This window comes from Lissotriton helveticus, chromosome 1_1, assembly GCF_964261635.1.
Source record: "Lissotriton helveticus chromosome 1_1, aLisHel1.1, whole genome shotgun sequence".
NCBI classification, from domain to species: domain Eukaryota; kingdom Metazoa; phylum Chordata; class Amphibia; order Caudata; family Salamandridae; genus Lissotriton; species Lissotriton helveticus.
The window spans coordinates 642,100,409-642,116,242 of NC_136057.1; the positions used below are offsets into that span (position 1 = coordinate 642,100,409).

The 15,834-nt window shown below is 45.2% G+C and overlaps 1 long non-coding RNA gene across 1 annotated transcript in view; it reads left to right on the forward strand.

Annotated features, from left to right (window-relative positions):
• The first annotated feature begins 570 nt into the window (after window positions 1-570).
• LOC144770413 (uncharacterized) overlaps window positions 571-15,834 on the forward strand; it is a 335,354-nt gene continuing 320,090 nt past the window's right edge. The window contains exon 1 of the long non-coding RNA XR_013598884.1: window positions 571-640. This is a non-coding gene — a long non-coding RNA (uncharacterized LOC144770413). The remainder of the gene's footprint in view (window positions 641-15,834) is intronic.

Consider the following 15,834-nt stretch of genomic DNA (forward strand, 5'->3'; position numbering starts at 1 on the left):
TTGGTAGTTTGTTAACTGTTTTAAAAAAAAAAAAAATCAGCAAATTAAACTCTAATAAACCAAATGGTCTTAATGACCATACAGAACTGCCATGCTATTTGTAAAGAATTGTGAATAATCGTTTATTCAATCTAGCTGTCTGCTGCCTTGTGACCATCATTGGTGGACATCTTTCATCACTAGCAAAAACATTTTTTTCTGTTTTTATTGTAATACACATGAATCAGCAGTCATGAAACATGTATATACCGTTTCACTTTACCCCAACATGAACATGGTCCTACACCATACTCATTCAGGTGTTTGATTTTTACGCTTGTTTTTTTTTTTTTGCATGTACGTACGTTAATTAATGATTAATTTGCACTAATTCGCTTTTTTATTAACTCGCGTTTTTATTCATTTCTGTTTTCACTGATCCCAGTTTGTGTGCATTATTTTGAAAACATATCCATTGTTTGCAGCTTTTTTCCGACCGCAACATAGTCTGTTATTCATTTCACGTCAAATGTAGAACACGCAGCCTTATATCAAGTGACTGCACTCTGAGAGCCAATCACTAGAAACTATAGCGGAAGACACGGAAGTGCCGCTAGCGCCCATTTGAACCTGAAAGCTTCGTTCTCGAAACTGGACACCAGTAAGTTTGAATTAACCACGTTTTACCGGCCATTATACGAACGGTAAAGGTCTTACTTCAGAGTATTGTTTAACGTCCGCTTATTTCCTTATTTTTTTTCTCAGACGTGCAGAACTGAACTTGAAACATGTAAGTTCAGTTGGATTCCTTTTACAATTCACAGCATTTTTTCACAGCGTTTTTCTCACTGCGCTTTTACATTCAAAGACACTGGGGCTTTCACAAAGGAAATACACACGGATATTGCATGTGAACCCTGCACACCATAGTACTAGGATGTCGATACAGTTTTTGACAATGATATAATGTAATTCATGTGATGTATAAATAGTTGTGTTATGGGTCTTTTTGATTTCTAGTAATGCTCCCCGAAGAAGGGCTTTTGGGCCGAAATGCATAGGAGCGACTAATCAACAATATATGTTCTGAACAAATTGATTGGAATGATAACAATTCCAGGATTAACTCACGTTAAGGTTGAGGAATGAACTAAAAAATTGAAGCAATAAAAATAATACCTCAAAAATTCATGGAAACAAGTTTGGAGTCCATTTTTTCGTTTGGAAGGAACCAAGGTGTGCCCAGGGGGATGTGACTTATGTTCATTAGGAGCACGTTATTTTAAGTTATATGTGGACGTCTGACGACGGGAGGCGCAACCGATGGAGCACCCAAAGAATCTTAATTTTTTTTTAGAAACTTCGGGATACAAGTTGAAAAACCACAAAAAATAGTCTGTGCACCAGCACAACTCTGCTTGCTTTATTAGTTATGCGGCATTGAGTGTATTGCAATTATGTGGAGTGGGATTGTGTGGAGTGGAATGTAACAATGTGGAATGGAATTTTGTGTTGTGGAGTGGTATGTAGTGGTGTTGAATGAGATGGTGTGCTGTTGAGGGCTGTCTTCCATGGCACAGAAACGCCTATAAATAATATTCTCAAAATTACCTAATACGTTGTGTGTCTTTTTTTGTAGAAATTTGTACAGCATGCTCATTGCTTAGCAAGTCCTGTAGTACCCATGGAAAGGAAGCTCACTATCAGCTCAGCACTTAAAAAGCAAGGCATTTTAATGTAACGCCATACTCAGCACCAATCACAGCACTCTGAGATCTCACATGTATCACCAGTGCACTGCAGTCAGAGGTGCCACAGGTGCCACAGCGTACCGCACTCTCAAGTCAAGTCAGGTCAAAAATACTTGTTTAGATTCTTTAAAAATTGTAAAAGGATGGCAAACCATCATAAAAAACAAAACATTAAATGAGCATACTGCACTCTGATATGTCAGACGTACAACCAGTCCACTGCAGTCAGAGGTGCCACAGGTGCCGCAGCGTACCGCACTCTCAAGTCAAGTCAGGTCAAAAATACTTTTTTTGATTCTTTAAAAATCGTAAAAGTATGGCAAACCATCATAAAAAACAAAACATTAAGGGGCCGATTCCGATCCGGTAAAATCACCGTCCGTACGACTCGCATCCGGAGCCGTTTCCGTACGACTCGTACAGACGCCGTACGACCCAACGAGTATGATCCGGACCGGGGTACCTGGACGCGAGTCGTACGGTCCACGTCAGGTAAGGGCGATTTGTACGGAAAAGCGCACAATCACATACACACCGTACGGCGCCTATACCCCATGTTCGCAGGGGTACGCGCCGTACCCCTGCGATCATGGGGGGTATGCGCTGTACACCCAGCATACATGGGGTATGCGACGTACACCCAGCGTACATGGGGTACACGGCACGTATCCCCCATGATCGCAGGGGTACGGCGCGTACCCCTGCGATCATAGGGTGTACGCACTGTACCCGGGGGGGGCCGTTCCGTACCTGTTTCGGGGTGAACTCTGCATTTACGGCTGTTCTCAGCTCCCGTAGGAAAAGGGTCGTACGGTGCGTACCCAACACGAATCTTACTTGCCGGTTCGGAAAAATTGTCCGCGAACCGTACAGATGTCGCGTACAGCGGGTTCCGAGGGAGATTCGTACGGGGGTTTTATTCGTACGGTCCCTGTACGATTCGTACGGAATACGGCTCCTGGTAGGGATCGTACTTCGTCGTTCGTATGGGGGACGTTGCAGGGTACGATTCGTACGGGAAAAACGCTCCGAACGGCAATTCGGAGCGCTTTTTACCGGATCGGAATCGACCCCTAAATGAGCATGTTTTTTTTTTTTTTAAAACATGAGAGAGAAGTAAAGACCGTAGAGTCATTACCACGGTTAAAAGGCTAACAAGTAGTGCAATGCGTTTATGAAAAGTCAGCGAGCAGGTTATTTGTTAGCTGCTTAGCTTAGATCATTTTTTTCCAGTTCCTTTGCTGCTATTTTCCAGAATTTTATGGCACTACAGGAGAGGGGAATATATAGCCCTCCAAGACATCTGATGACTGCAGTTCTACATGTTCTTATCTGTTTATTCCTTAAAATCTCCCGAAGAATGGATTTACAGGTTTTCAGTAAAAAGGGGCATATACATAGTAAATGTAGTAGTGACTCCTCACCTTGACAACAGAGGCGGCATTCCTTAGATGGCCATATACATTTCCATTTTGGTGTCAAATCCTTTGAGGTGAATGATCCTATTCGTAACAACATTAGGTAATGCTTTTTGTGGTAAGAAAGGTGTTCAGTCAGATACTGTTGTGGCTTTAGCCTCTGGTAGGCCTGTATCACAGCCCAGGCATGATGTTTATTTGCGAAGATCGTTTTATCAGTTAACAAAGAGATCCGCTTGATTGTGGTGTTCACCACGCTTTTGAATCTAGAATACGTTACTGGTGTAGACCAGGCCTCCTCTAGCTGTAATGCCGACAAAGATTCCTTCAGGATTGTCATGGTTGAGTTAGCTAGTCTTGCTTGATTTTAAATCTCAACCAAACAGCAGTGGGCTAAAGTGTCATCTTCTGCCTCCCTCATCCTTCAGTAGTACTTTACTAGGGCGCCTTGTCTGGCCATGATCTGTTTTTTAGTCTGAATTCTAAACGGATTTGTTCTTGTGAGGTGTGTAACGGTATTAAAAACAGTCTTTTGAAGAATATGGATTGTGCTGTATTTAGTATTGTAGCATCTTTGGTATTCAGGATTTCAGAGCCATACGAGATGGAGGGTAGGAGTTTTGCGGCGATCTCTTTTAACAGATGACCGGTAGAGCAGCCTATGAGCTTTTTCTTCAGAATTTTGAAGGCGAATAACAGTTTCTTTCTTTTATGCGTCCTTGTTCCACGTGTTGCTTAAAGTTGAGTTTGCAATCTAGCAGAAAGCCTAGATATTTATAGGAATCTACGCAGGCCAGTGGTTATTCGCCCAATTTCCAGGAAAAGGTGTGCCTGTTCAATGTTTTATTGTGTTTGGAGAAACGCATGACTTTTGTCTTTTGGTGATTGATCGTAAGTTGGTTTAAAGTGATGTAGGCTCCTAGTCCCGTAATCAACTTCTGCAGGCCAAGTGGTTTTTGTGCTAGCAACACAATGTCATCTGCCTATTGGAGGCAAGGTGTCAGTATTTTGAACAATTTTGGGGGGTCAGCTGGGATCGACTGAAGGCACTTGTCGAGTTCTGACGTGTAAATGTTACACAGACAAGGCGCTAACACGCAACCTTGTTTTAGTCCATTTAAAGTTGGAATCTTACAGGTTATGCTGGACCCGTCTCCTTTCTTGATTTGGACCCACGTATGAGAGTACCAATTGATAATGGCATCCAGAAGTGTGGGCGGGACCCCCCAGGCTTGCAATTTTACCCATAGAGAGGCTCTTGGATTTTTAATGAAGGCCGCTTTGAGGTCTACGAAACAGGCATACAAGGGCCTTGATTTTGCGAAGGCTTGGTTAGCTAAAAGAGTGACCGCAGAGATGTTCTTAAGGGTGCCCATCCCAGCCCGGAATCCAGTTTGTGTTGGAGGAATAAGGTTTGTATGACTGATCCAAGCCTCTAACTCTACCAGGAGGTTAGATGCATATATTTTCGCCTCCACATCTATCAGCGCAATTAACCTGTAGTTGGAGAGATACGAACGGGAACCTGACTTATAGATTGGATTAAGGATGCTATCTCTCCAGGACTCAGGGATCAAACTGTCGGCTGTAACTTTGGAAAAAAGAGGAGTCAGGACTTGAGACCAGAATGGGGGATCTTGCCTAAACAGGGCATTTGGAAGTCCGTTCGGACCTGGGGCTTCCTCGGATTTTAATTTATTTATGATTTTTAGAATTTGAATTTCTGAAAACAACTCTAAATCCTCAGGGAATTCGTGGTTCATGGTATTGTTGGCTTTACCTCGACCTCCAGCCTCCTGCCCTGTCGGTAATCCGCAATTTGGGGCCGATTGGGATGTATTTTCGTTATATAGGAGTTCAATGTGAGCTCTCCATGTGGACTCCAATATATCTGAATTGTGATGTCAATTCCAGCCATTAGTTAGTTGGTTAATTTGTTCCCAAAAGAGCTTGGAGTCCACTAATTTACATGCATATAGAAGTTTCGCCCAAATATGTTCTTGGTACTCTTTTTTGGTAAATTTTATGTCCCTTTTTAGCTTTTTTCTTGTTTTTGAGATTAATAGCAGGAGTTCCCGGTGGCATTCTGTTCCCCGAGATCCTATTTGTCTGAGGTATGTATTTAGTTGTTTTTGTTTCCTCAGGCTATTGTTGAACCATGCTGCCCCTTTTACGTTCCCTGCTTTATGGGTGTGGGCGTTTTAGAGAATTTCTTATTCATTTCATAAATAAAAAACTCCCAAGCTTTTATGGTCAATGTTTCAGAGTTGGGTCTTTCCAAAAAACTGGTGTAGGTGCTTGTGAAGGCCACAATGTTATCCTTATTCCAGCGGAGGCGTTTTAGGTTATAACATTGTGTTAAAGATGATAGGGCTTTTGCTTTCTCTGGGGTTGTGAAAGATTTTAATAAAGTAAAAGATTGCGGCTGGTGGTCACTTTTATTTTATTTTTATTTTATTACACTTGTATAGCGCGTAAATCACCCGAAGGTCTCAGAGCGCTTGTAGAAAAGACCCCTAGCAGAAACCCAGGTATGGCATGGACAGATCTAAAAAAGCCATGTTTTTAACTGTTTGCGGAATCTCAAGTAATCGGGTTCCGTCCTAAGCTGAAGGGGAAGAGAGTTCCAGGCTTCGGGTGCTGTTTTACTAAAGGCTCTGTCGCCATTTCTCACCGTGCGTACCCTGGGGACACTCAGAAGAGACTTGGTGGACGATCTGAGCGTCCTTACCGGGTGGTAGGCCTTTAGCTTTTGTTCAAGGTATACCGGGCCATGCCCATTGATGGATTTATGGACAAGGCAGCACAGTTTGAATTTGATCCGCTTTTGTATTGAAAGCCAGTGTAATGTTTTTAGGCAGGGTAATGACGGTGTGCGGGAGGGAAGATCAAGCACCAGCCTAGCCGCAGTATTTTGCAGGACCTGTAGGCGAGCCAACAAGGTGGAGTTTGTTGAAGCCAAAAGTGCGTTCCCATAATCAATCCTGCTGATGATGAGTCCCTGCACTAAGGGCATGCGTGCTGAGAGGGGGACCCACTTAAAAATTTTCCTCAGACTACGCATAAGGCCATAGCTCGTGCCTACTACTTTGCTAATGTGATCAGACATAGACAATTTATTATCAATAATTACCCCAAGATTTCTCACTGAGGATTTGGGTGAGGGGCATGGACCAAGCGAAGCTGGCCATCAGTCATCAGACCAGATTTTGTCTGCCTTTCCAAACAGTAGGACCTCTGTCTTTCCTGCATTCATCATCAAAAAGTTCCTGGTCATCCAATCATGGATGTCAATCATGCAGTGTTTGAATCTCAGTTTAGTTAAATCCGGATTCTGATTAATGGTAACCAGTATTTGGGTATCGTCTGCGTAGGAGACGGTCCCAAAACCGTGTGTTCGAATGACCTTAGCAAGAGGGGATACATACAGGTTAAAGAGCGTAGGGCTCAATATGGACCCCTGTGGGACGCCCTTATTGTTTTCATAGAGGTTGGAAGAATGAGCGCCCACTTGGACCTTGGACCGTCTGTCGGTTAGGAAGCTTTTTATCCAGCCTAGTGCGGGGCCCTCAACACCAATCTCAGCAAGACGTTCCAGAAGAATGAGATGCGAGATGGTGTGGAAGGCCGCAGACAGGTCGAGCAGAATCAGGATGCAGACTGATTGGAATCAAGTGTCAATCTTATATTATCCACGACTTCTAGCAGGGCCGTTTCGGTGCTGTGGAATGCCCTAAACCCTGATTGTGAGGGGTCAAGAAGTTTGTTGGTCTCGAGATATAGTTTAAGATGTTTATTTATTTGGGATTCCAAGATCTTTCCAAACAAGGGAAGGAGTGAGATGGGCCGGTAGTTAGGAAGTGATTTAGGATCAGCTGAGGTTTTTTTTAGAATAGGTCTGATTACGGCCTCTTTCCAATGTATTGGGACAGAGGAATGAAGTAGGGACTGGTTTAAAGTTTTCGTGAGGGCCGGAATCAAAGCAGGAGCTATTTTAGATAGGATTTGTGGAGACGCAGGATCTCCCGGGGCCCCGGACTTCATTCGTTGTAAAATTGCCTCGACCTGTGTTTCAGTACATGGTGAGAATTCCCTTAATGTGGGAATGTCAGGATCGGAGTCCCCACAATTATTAGCGGGCGAGACTGCTGTCAGACAGGTAGAAGGCGACTGAGGAAAGCGTTTGTGAATTTCGTTAATTTTATCATGGAAGTATGCTGCCACAGACTCTACCCATTCTTTAGACTCATCAGGTGGCTGCTGGCTAGCCGAGGGGTTGGTGAAGTCTTTCACTATACTGTAGAGCTCTCTCTGTGAGTTCGACGCCAGAGAAATCCTATCACCAAGATAAGTTTTTTTTGCCTCGGCAATTCCTTTCATATATTGTCTATGGGCGGTTTTATATAGATTCCTGTCATTCAAATCTTTGGTTTGACGCCATTTTCTTTCAACCACTCTGACTGCCTGTTTGGTTTGTTCCAGCTCAGGAGTAAACCACGGCGAATTTTTCTTAGGAGGTTTAGACACTCGGGCTGGAGCAATACGATCTAATGCCAGAACTATTGCAGTTTCCAACTCTCTGGCGGCTATATTAGGGTCAGTTGTATCCGCAATGACTGGAGGGGAAAAGTGTGCAGCAAAAGATTCTAAGGTTATTTTATTCCATGGTCTGCTCATTTTTACTTGAGTGGTTTTCCGAGGTTCGGACTGGGAACATAAAATATTAAATTTTATAACATAGTGATCAGTCCATAGGACTGGATCAACCTTCCTAATTCTGACTTTAGAGGAGTTCGTGCATATGAGGTCTAATGCATGTCCCGCAGTATGGGTTGGGCCTGTCGGAAGGATGTTTAATTGTAGGGTGTCGAGGCTTGAAATAAGGTCAACAGTATGAGGATCATGGATTTGATCTAAATGATAATTAATATCTCCTAACAATAGAAAATTGTCTGTTGCTAGGGCATAGGGTGCAATTGCTTCGACAAGCTTCTCCACAAAGTGAGTTTTGGCGCCTGGGGGTCTATATATAAGGGCCACTTTCCATGACACCTGGTTTCCTATGGTTAATGAGGCAATACACATTTCTCCCCAGCGTTCTAAGAAGGAGTCATTGATGTAAACTTTGATCTCTGGTTTATAAATTATTGCCGTTCCTCCTCCCTGCTTCCCTAGGCGGTCAAGCCTATGTATTTTATACGGGGGAGGTAAGGCTACAGAGATATCTGGTGAGGACGACTCATGTAACCAGGTTTCAGTGATAAATAACGCATCGGGCGGTGTGTGTCCAGGAGCGCCCAGATTTCCACAGCATGTTTAGGCAACGATCTGGCATTACAGTACATGCAAGATAACTGAGGCTGTGGAGTGGGGCTTTTTATCACTGCTATAGGACTTCTTCCTCTACTGTTGGTACTGCCATTATCGGAATTGACATAAGAAGCAGTGAGGGACAGCCTGCCTGTGTTTAGGGAGTGGAGTTCCTGGTTTGTATAACGGATGATACCCATAACGGGTGACAGTCCAGGTGGATTGAGGGCTGATGAGAGTAAGAAGAATAGTAAAGGTGCAGGGTACTTTCCGCCCTGTCTTTTATCTGGAAATTCGTAATATACGGGAGAAGGTCATAATCCGTAAAGGTATAATTAATGATAGATCATGTTTTTTGTGTAACCCTGGTGTATGCTGAGGGCTGATCGATCGGGCCTTGTCCGTTAAGTACACACATTGAAAGGTCTTTCAAGCGGGCTACGCATTTCTTACCAGCTGAATCCTGTCGGTTGGCGGCTGGTGTGGCCTCCGTTTTACCCTTGCACCTAGTATATTGTAAATTCATGTTGAAATCGCCCGACCGAATGGTTTTAGCATCTGGATAGGTGAGTTTTAGTGTTCTTAATGAGGTGATTAATTGTTCAATTTGTGCTTCTTCAGTTTGGATGCGGGAGGGATATAAATGTTAAGTATGAGCAGGGTCTGGAACTCCGAGACGACTATTTTGACGCACAAACTCCATGAACAGTCTAAATCTATGATCGAAGCGTGCCATGGAATGTCTGTTGAAATAAAGCTAGAGAGACCCCCTTTTGCTCTTCCGTATTTTGTGGCTCTCTTAGCCGGGTTCAGGAATTCCTTAAAACCAGTTATTGGGGATGAGGTTATCTGCCAGGATTCTTGGAAAAGAATAATGTTGTATTGTGTAATAAAGTCCATGAAGTCAGGGTCTTCTAATTTTGAGTGGAAGCCGTGCACGTTCCAGGAACAGATGTTACAGCCTTCGTGTGAGTCTGGAGCTATTGATGAGGTTGTTCATGCCATTCCCAAGGATGTGCCTTCTATGTTTGAGTCCCAAGGGCCTGAAAGCTTTCCGGCTTCAGGATGGTCAAAAGTAATGGTAATTTTCCTGGCCGAGTACTCTGTATCCCTTGTTTGATTATGATGATCTGGATCTTTTGCCCCTTTTAAAAGACTCACAATATAAGGAGATGGTTGTAGTGGACTAGGGTAACGAGGGGGGATTATCTTTTTTAACTCGATTCTCCAATTGGCGAAAGTGACCTTCTGTTGCCAAATCTGGTCAGTGTGCATTTTGTTAATAGCTATTGTAGCTTCTTGACCGATGAAACTCGGATTTTGATTAAATTCGATACTTTCAATACCATTGGTGTTTATATGGCTTAGAGATGGAAGAGCTTGAAATAATTTAAGCAAGACACTTCTATTTAGAATGTCATGCGTTCCCCTTGAAACATATGGTGGATTGAAAACCAATTTATTGTTAACTGGGGGATCGTACTCCGATTCATTGTCTAAGGTCCTTTGCGTTTTTTTCTCCGCCAAAGGCTCTCTGATGGTCTGGGGTAAATCTCTAGGTTCCGGGCTGTTTTTTTGTGGCTGGGTTTCGCCTCTCCTATTTATTTACACAACTCGGCTTGCGTCTGTACCGATCTCCTTACCGGAGGTAGACACACCCTGGTTTGTTTTCCTTATTGCCGATTTGGAGCATCTCTCTGGTACTTGTGTAGCCTGAGTTTTTGGTTTATGTTTTTCCTTCCTTGCTACGGGTTTAAATAAACTGTATATTTTCTCTAGCGGGGGTGACTCCCTTGTATTATGGTTTGAGGTATTGGGCGTAACGGGCGGATTGGGGAATGAAATTAGTTGCTCCTTAAGGGTTGCTACTTCCATGCGGCTTTGGAATGCATTGTCTTCTTGATGTGTTCCATTTTGGGCTGATGTTGCCAGGAATGAGTCTTGAACCCGGTTTGTTTGTTTGCGCTTTCTGGACTTTCTCAGTCGTTTTCGCTCCCGCTTTGATAAAAGCTTTGGTACTTTTAGGTTTCTTTCAAACGACTGGTTGCATTGTTCTTGGGAAGGAGGATCCTGGGCGCCTGAGTTGTCAGAAACACTTGGTGGATTGGGTGTAGGTGTTATTAGCTTAGTAGGTTTAATCGATACAGGGGTTGACTATGTTTCGCTACTTTTTTGCCCCACTAAGGGATCGGGACCTTCCAGATCGACATCCGTCAAGGCTGCATTTTCTTTCTCTGATGGATGTTGCTTTTTCTTTCTCTGCAGCTGTTGCAGGCTTGGTTGAAACTTCCCTTGTTGTACCCAATAGTTCAGTAAGTATAGTTGGAACGGAGGCTAATTTATTGATTATTCTGGTACAATGACAGTGCCACATTTGAAAAGCAGTTTCCCGGTCTCGCTGCACCTTCAGGATCATCTCGTTAAAGCTGTGCAGCTTTTGTTCGCCCCCCTGAACATGTATTGTGAGGATATTTAGGAGGTCTACTTGAGTGTCCAGTTTGTCTGCATGGAGGGTCAGTGCTTTGCCTATTGTGTCCAAATGTACTTAACAGGTGAGGCCAATCTGGAGACTTTAGTGAAGCTGAGCTGGCACGGTAATCCCAGTGGGGCGGTTGCCCTGGGGATGGTTCACTCAAACAACCTGAGGACCTGATAGGTGATGCCTTGTTTTGAATAAATGGTGACTGGGAGACTGATCCTAATTGGTTTAATTGGTGGTTCGGCGCATCATTTTGATTATCCTGAAAAAGGTGTTCTACTATTTCGGCATTTGGAAGGGTGGATCAGGGTGGCCAAGCTTGAGTTGGCTCTCCCCTGACTAGTGGGGGGATGGGCCCCCTTATGTGGGTCTAGCATACCCAAGGGACTCAAAGTGGTTTTGTTGTACTGATGTGCTGAATTGTTTTCAATATGACAAACTTGGGCCATTATGACCACTGTGTCCTGGTGAAGATTGATGTTCTTGTGACAGATAAGGCAAATCTGGATGAGACGAATGGAAGTGGATTAAAATCTCAGTTACCTGGGAATTTTTTCTTTGGTGGATCTCCGGAGGGTAGAATGTTTTCGGAGTTAATAGTTCTGGGCTCAGTATTTCTTGGTTTTTGTCGCCCAAAATGCCCAATCCTGCGTACCGGAGTACTTTCTTTTCTTTCCATTCCACCTCACTATTTGTTGTGTTTCTTTCCCCTAATGAGGACGAATTTGCATCATTTGTATTTAATTTAGGAGAGCTTTATTGTTGTTGCTTGGATTAATAGGTTTAGTAACTTTCATCACATGACCACTCCAGTTTTCCTCTATTGTTTTAATAGCGACATTTAAGAAGTCCATTATCAGTGCCCGTTTGCTGCCATTCGGACAGGAGTTATGCCTGTTGAGGACTGTGCAGGTTGCCTTCTTGCTACCAACATACCTGGGTTGTGGGGCGGCCTCTGCGGAGGTTTTTTCTGTGGTTTCCAAGATGTTTGCCATGGGAAGTGATACATCTATTATTGATCCGCACTTGTGCCGTACTTCTGCTGCTTCTATTGCTTCTATGCCCTCTATATTTCGCGTGCCAGGATTTGCTGAGGACATGTGCGAAGGGTTATAATTTTGGGCTGTAATATCAATCATCGGCCCTTCCTTATCCTCATCTTTGTCCTTCCTATTTTTGGCTGGGACTGGGGCTTGCAAGTGTTCATCTTTCTTGTCACCCCCTCTTATTTTCCCTGACCGCATTTCTGAATTTTACCCAATTTATTGGGCCCACACTCTTGCCACACTCTTGCCGGACAGTAGTGTTTTACCAGCCACTGTATTACTCAAGCAGGTCGCTGAGCCAGGACACTGAACACTGAACGAATATATATCTGCCCGGAAGCTGAGGTTGCTTTAACAGTGATTGTTCAAATGGGGTCTTTAAGTAGTTGGTTTTGCTAGAGTGAAACCTTCAGAGGAAGGCACAGTTGTTTGATCTCTCCTGGAGGTGTGGAGTTAGTCTGTTTCTTATCTTTTTCTTTTTTTCCTCCTCTCTTCCCAGTAGCGTAGCGTAGCTAAAGAGCAGCTGAAGGGCAGTTTTTGGGCGAGTTTTGAGGGGGCAAGCAGGAAATGTGGGAGGCGCCCCGGTCCCCGGCTGCACCTAGGTCTAAATCAGGTCTTGCCCTCTCGCGCAGCTTTCCACTTTCCACCTTCCACTTACAGCCCGCCACTTGATGACTTCAGCAAAGGTGCCTGCCTGTCACAGGGGAACTCGCTCCTGGCAGCAATCACCCGAAACGTCCCTGGAGCAATTCTAGACCCACAGCTTCCATGCACTGAGCACCCACAGTGCAAGGCCTCCGGCAGGGGGAGACACGCGCCCTCAACTGCGCCATACCTCGCTGCTCCCCATGAATCCCCGTGAATCCATGAGTCGGAAGGGCGGTGGGTCGATAAAGCGCCATGAGCCCTGCGCCCCCGCTGTGGGTGAAGTACGGGAGGGGAGCTGCAAGCAGGACACACAGAGCGGGGGATTGAAGTCTGGAGCAGCCGTCGTCCTCCGCACGCGCCCACCTCGAGCAGCGTGAAAAACTGGACTGGAACTGGGACTGGGAATGTACAACCAGTGCACTGCAGTCAGAAGGGCCACAGGTGCCACAGCGTACTGCACTCTGGTATGTCACATGTACAACCAGTGCACTGCAGTCAAGGATGTCACAGGCACTACAGTGCAGAGATGTTCTTCTTTCAGAAATGTTTCAAGCACCAACAACCTGACATAATGTGAAAAATCAAAAATCCTTAAATAAATGCCCTGCTATCGCAAATGCCACAAGGAGACATGACAAGATGATGACTTAGTGAATGCTGTCTGCTGGCATCTACTTTACATGTTTCAGAAGCCTTGGGCAGTATGTAGGCACCTTGCATTACATGGTATGTACGAAAGTTTCAGACAGCAGTAACTCTGAATTTATGCAAGCCGTGGGTAACAAGCAGGCCCCCTGCGTCACATGTAAAGCATGCAATGCCTTGGGCAGGAAGTAGGTCCACTGTGTTACCTACAATGAAAGGAAACCACATCCAGTTCATAGGTCCTACATGCCACAAGGAGTGCATAGGGTGGTCATGCCAGTAAGGAATGAAGGAGGGGCCGCAGACCGTATTACTTTCTATCATTACAATCGAATGCCTCAGACGACATGAAGTACGAGGCCCTGGTGGTACACGGGGCACAGAAGCTCTGGAAGTACTCGGTAAAGGAGATCCCTTGCATTGCACGGAGTTCAGGAAAAGCCCTAGCAATAGGATCTTCTGTGTGTTGCCTGAATGCAAGGAACATATATGCTGCCTACAGGTCAATGGTGTCATCGTTGCAAGCAGCACAAGGTCCTGTGTATTGTGTGAAATACAAAATGGAACTCAATGACGTATCAGGCAGCGTGGAGCTCCCGTGCCATCGATTGCCTGGAGGCGCCAGAAACACCCGAAACACATTCACAATACTAGAAGAAGCTTAGTGATTGGGCGCCTAAGGGTTTAGGCGCTACACAGATATCAAAAAGTAAATACAAATGCCTGTGTGGGGAGGCTGAACCAGCTGATGGAGAGGAGAAATGAAATGAAAATGAAATGAAATGAAATGAAAAGAACATTTGTAAAGCGCGGTAGCTACCCTGAGGCGTCCTAGCGCTGCGGACAAACGCATGTGGAAGAGCGGAGCCTATTCTGAGTTGTTACACAGCTGGGTTTTAAGCTTTTTTCGGAAGGACAGAAGATTGTGTTCTGATCGCAGATGGAGAGGGAGGGTGTTCCAGAGTTTGGCCGTGTTGTGAGAGAAAGAGCGTTCCCTGACTTCTGACTCTCTTGATTCTGGGAACTGTGAGAAGGTGTGAGGAGGTTGATCTAAGCTGTCTGTTGGGTTGGTAGGGGGTGACCAGAGAATGATTGATGGTAGCGCCCGATTTCCAGAAGGCTTGCTGGGCGATGCACAAGCTCTTGAATATGATTCTTTTCCTAACAGGGAGCCAATGGAGCTTCCTGAGTTCGGTTTTAACTGAGGTGCGGCGGGGCATCTGGAGCAGGGCACGTGCCGCACAGTTCTGGATGACCTGTAGCTTGTTTAAGGTGGCCTGTGGGGCCCCTAGGTAGAGGGCATTCCCGAAGTCCAAACGGGACAAGATTAGACCCTGGATCATGATCTGTCTAGCTTGAAAAGGTAGTAAGGGGATGATTTTTCGGATGAGCCTAAGTAGGCCAAAGCAGGTGGCTAAAAATTTGGCTGCTTGGTGGTTGAAATTGAGGGAATTGTCCAGCCAGATGCCCAGGCTCTTGATTGTATCCTTGGGCACGGGGAGGAGTCCAAGACAGGTAGGCCATAGGGAGTCGATGTTGGGGATGGGGGGATGGCCCAGTAGCATCAGCTCGGTCTTGTCACCGTTTAGTTTGAGACATGAGGATGTCATCCATGAGGTCACTGCTTCTAAGCAGTCTCTGAGTTTATTGGGCTCGGTATGAGAGTGACTCAGAGCCACCACTAGCTGAGTATCATCCGCATAGGTGACTATTTCTATCCCGAAGGGGCGAACGATCTCAGCAAGGGGGCTCATGTAAACATTAAAAAGCGTAGGGCTCAAGGAGGAGCCCACGGTCCACCACAATCGAGAGGTTTGCTGGTGGATGTGGTATTGCCCTCAAAAACTTGAAAGGAGCGCTCCGGAAGGAAGGATTCAATCCATATAAGTGCTTTTGATGACACTCCTATGTTGGTAAGTCGTTGCAGTAATATGCTATGGTTTACAGTGTCAAAGGCGGCACTTAGGTCTAGCAGAATGATAGCTGCCGTGCCTCCCTGGTCCATGATCTTCCTTGCCTCTTCTGTCACATTAATGAGGGCAGACTCAGTTCCGCGCATAGGTAAAAATCCTGTTTGAGTGGGGTCGAGCAGCTGGTGGGTCTTTAGGAAATTGGTCGGAGTCTTATTGACATGTTTCTCTAAAATCTTGCTGACCCAGCGTAGTAAGGAGATTGGCCTTTAGGTCCCTGGTATGTTAAGATCTATGTTGGGTTTTCTGTGGAGGGCTCGGACCATGGCCCGTTTCAAAGGGATCGGGATAATTCCAGTGGCTAGGGAAGCATTAAGCAGTTCCAAGATGGTGGGTAGGATGTGCGTGGAGACTGCCAGCAGAGAGGGCGGTGGCGCAGGGTCATTTAGGGAACCAGATTTTACTTGATGCATGATGGATTGTAGCATGGGAGGGTCGAGAAAAGGAAAATTGGCGAGTGACGCTGGGTGTGGGATAGTGGTTCAGGGGGTTTGGTTGCTGATGTTGGGGTCTGTGGGGGAAGGAGGTGTAGATGATTTGAATTTTATCGTAGAAAAATTCTGCCAGGTCGGTGCAGCGGGAATGGGG